General features: G+C 37.3%; 1 pseudogene; it reads left to right on the top strand.

The window, feature by feature from the left end:
* Positions 1–1,561: 1,561 nt before the first annotated feature.
* On the top strand, positions 1,562–3,845 carry LOC112515191 (annotated as a pseudogene).
* The last annotated feature ends 216 nt before the right edge of the window (positions 3,846–4,061 follow it).

The following is a 4,061-nucleotide window of genomic DNA, read 5'->3' as shown; positions in this document are numbered from 1 at the left end:
ATATAACTTTTTAAAAATAATACGTAAATTTTAATATATATATTTTAATTAAATAAATTAATACATAATATATAATAAGGGTTAAATATAAAATTTTACAAAATAAAGGATATAAATAAAAATGAAAATGTAAGTTGGAGGGTAAAAATTGTAAATTTACAAAATCAGATTTTTTAAAGTTAGTGGGTCCCACACAAACAACCCTATTTCTACCAATAAAACTAAAACTACCCTATTTCTACAAACCCTTTTCAAAACTACCCTATTTTTGCAAAAAACTCATTACACCTGTGAGTGATGTTCTATAACGTTGATCTATGACTTACTTTGTGTCTGTCATAATCAACGGTAAATCGGGTCTCCCCTGTCATCTTCGGATGTTTTGTTGTTCCACTTCGAGTTATTCAGGTCTTACTGTCTCTATTCCTGTTTAAAGTTACGTCGGCTATTTACATGTATATTTTTATGTATGTTCCTTTATGTTTACGTAAACTCTTTTATTTGGACTCACTAGGCGTAAGCCTAACCCTCTCTCTTCCTTGTTATAATTACTTTTTAGGTTCCTCTATCGGTGGGGCTCTAAGGCTGGTTGAGGGGAGCGTGGTCTCGTAAAAGACTTTTGTGTAGCTAAGTTTCGGTGTTTGAAGCGTTGCAAATTTTGATGGCACGGTATTTTGTTGGAGACGGTAGAAACACCCGTCCTTAATCTAGGCATGCGATTGTTTAGATTAATAGGTTGATTATTTATCGCCTCTTTCATTGTTTGTAAACGCTGTACTATTTTCCCTTTATTGGCATTTCATATTAAACTCTAGTTTCCTTTTTGTAAAATTTTTGGAGGTTGTTTGAGGGTGTTACAAGTTGGTATCAGAGCACTAGTTTAAGTGAACTAGGTAAGAAATTAAGACGCCTAGACTTAAGCTGAGTTTGAAAGTATTAATTGTGTGAGGTGGGTAGAAACTTTTAAGATAGAAGAACTTTCGGGTCATCGGAGTTGCACAAATTCATGAATCGTGACAATGGTGTTGAGGATTCTTATGTATAACCTATTCGAAATTTCACCTAGCTAATGCTATTTTGAGTATGTTGTTACGTAAGCGTGCTTAAACTCACTGTTATTACAAGGATTTATGAATGTGTCAGTTAGTATTATGTTAGTCTCGTGTTCTTCCTATCCTATTTGATCAATTGTTGTTATTAGATATCAATTAGTTGGATTATGTGAATACTTCTTGCTACTCGTAGATTTTTAATTAATTGATCGATTGTTCCGACTGGTGCTTCTGTTGCCTTTTTTTTTAGCTCATCACTCACTACTCACACACTACTGTTGATTACTTTTGCTTTTTGTTGCTTAGTGCACACTCATCCAACATATCCTCTCCCATTTCTCTTTGTAAATGTATTACCTATTGGTTGAAAGAAGGAATTTCATACATAATACAATATAGGGAGGTCTGGCCAATAGGAAAGTAGAAAAAWAGTTGCATTTTGTGCAAAAAGATCACACAAAATCCTCTTAAAAGCCCATGGTTAAGCTCTTTTGAGATATCTTGAGTTAATGACAAAATTGCTCTTTCATGGTGTTGACTTTTGGGAGCAGCCTGATGGGTTTGGGCATAGGCCTTGTTTGGATTTCAGTCAAGAATATAAGAAATCAAGTGTTGAGATTTTAGAAAACAGAACAAAGTATTTTGGTGATTGTGGTTTTTGGTGGGATAAATCAACAGAGAAACCAGATTGTTGATGCTGTTGTGATTGCTAGCATCCTTGGTGCTGCCCTTGTCGTACCAATCTTGCAAGTTATTGTTATTTGGGGAGATGAAAGATTCGTGACTCTTGGACCAGTTTGTAGGACAATTTGCTTTAGTGGATTTATACTAGTAGAAGACTCATAAGATTTACATATGATCAATGATTAACTCAGGCCTCAAAGGAAATGCTTTACCTGGAAACTCCATGATCGAAGGCTATGTCAAATCACGGAATAAAGAAGAGTCTTTGCATTTTTTTTATGCAATGCCCCACAAGAATAGTTTCACTTGGAACATGATTATTTCGGGGTTTGTCAAGGCAAGTAAGTGGAATGTGGCAAGAAAGTTTTTCAATGAGATGCCAACGAAAAATGGGGTCGCATGGAATTCAATGATTCGTGGATATGCTGAAAATGGGCATTCTGTGGAAGCACTTAGGCTATTTAAAGATTTGAAGTCAGGTTGTTACGGACCATGCCATGTGGATATGTATGTTTTAGCTACGGTGTTTGGTGCTTGTACTGATTTGTTGGCTTTTCAATTAGGAAAGACAATTCATGCTTGCATAGTTGTTGATAGGATTAAGTTTGATCCAGTCTTGGGAAGTTCAATTGTCAACACGTATGGGAAATGTGGTGATCTCGTTAGTACAAGTCTAGTGCTGCGTAGTCAGCCATACCCTGATGATTTCTCTCTCTCGTCATTGATCTCTGCATACTCTAATAACGGTAGAGTGGCTGATGCAAAAAGAATTTCGCATCAAGAATGACCCTTGTGTTGCTTTATGAAATTCTTTGATCTCCGGTTATACTATCAATGATATGGCAATGGAAGCACTCATACTCTTTGGTGAAATGAGGAGACATGGAACTCAAGAAGATGCCTCTACTATTGCTATCGTTTTAAGTGCGAGTGATTGTTTGGGGGTTTTCTTGAATATGGAACACAAGTGCATGCCCATGCTTGTAAATTTGGAGTGACTCGTGATCTTGTAGTTGCATCTGTACTTGTGGACACTTATGCCAAGTGTGGGAGGCCTGATAGTGCGTGTGAGTTTTTCCCCGAGCTAAATACATATGACACAATTTTGCTGAATTCAATGATTAATGTTTATTGTACTTGCGGGATAATTCAAGATGCTATACAAGTCATTCAGAGTATACCGTCTAAAAGCTTGATCTCATGGAACTCAATGATATCGGGGTTAAGTAAAAATGGTTACCCAACTGAAGCACTTGCGTGTTTTGGCGAATTTAATACAAAGGGCTTCCACATAGATAGATTTAGTCTTGCCAGTGTGATTAGCACGTGTGCAACCATTTCTTCACTTGAACTTGGCAAACAATTGTATGCCAAAGCTATTGTTATTGATCTTGAATCTGGTAAAGTTGTTTCTACTGCCCTTGTGGACTTCTATTGCAAATGTAGGTAAATTGATGATGGTCGAAAACTCTTTGACGACATGATACAATCTGATGAAGCTTCTTGGAATTACAAGTTGATGGGTTATGCAACAAATGGTTATGGCATTGAAGCATTGCATTTATTCAGTGATATGAGAAAAGTAGGTGTCATGCCAACAGATAATACATTTACTGCAGTTTTATCTGCATGCAATCATTGTGGTTTAGTTGAAGAGGACTTGAAGAGGCGTTACCTCCACATTTTTTTTATGAACCAAAAATTTCGAGGACGAAATTTAATTCAAGGTGGGAAGGATTGTAACACTCGAGATTTTCTCAATTTATTCGTTTCAGACACGTCAAGGATTTCAGTGATGTTTATGTTTTATTTTAGAACTTTATAACCACTTTGCTTATTAGTTTTGTTTTTAGATTAGGTGAAAAAGAAAAAGGGGGGGGGGGTCTATGGTCTTATGACACTACCTTGTCCCATCCACTAAAGCAAAGCAGAGAAAAAAAAAAAGAGGAGGGGGTTAGGCCTCAATTCACTGCCATCTTAAGAGAAAAAAAGAAAAGGAAAGAGAGGGTTAGGTCTGATCTATATCTTCTTCAAGGGAAAGAAGGGAAAAGGAAAAAAAAGGAAACGACAGCCGTAGCTGCCTGGTTTGAAGGGAGAAACAGCAAATGAAGCTGTTGGATTTTGAAGAAAGAAACCAAAGCAGTCCTAGCTGCTGTTGGCACGCGCACCAGACGGAAAATAGGCGGCTGTTTGGCCTGCTGTTGTTGCTGCTCCAGTCGATAACGAAACAGCCTTAGCCGCTGTTTGGGAGGAGCAAAACACAGCAGCCTTAGTTGCAGTTGGAAGGGGCAAGAAACAGCCGCAACTGCTGTCCGGAAGGAACAA

The sequence above is a fragment of the Cynara cardunculus genome, assembly GCF_001531365.2.
Source record: "Cynara cardunculus var. scolymus isolate 2C chromosome LG 7, CcrdV1, whole genome shotgun sequence".
NCBI classification, from domain to species: Eukaryota; Viridiplantae; Streptophyta; class Magnoliopsida; order Asterales; family Asteraceae; genus Cynara; species Cynara cardunculus.
Note: the sequence above shows the minus strand (reverse complement) of the source record. Positions and strands in the feature narration are given on the sequence as shown.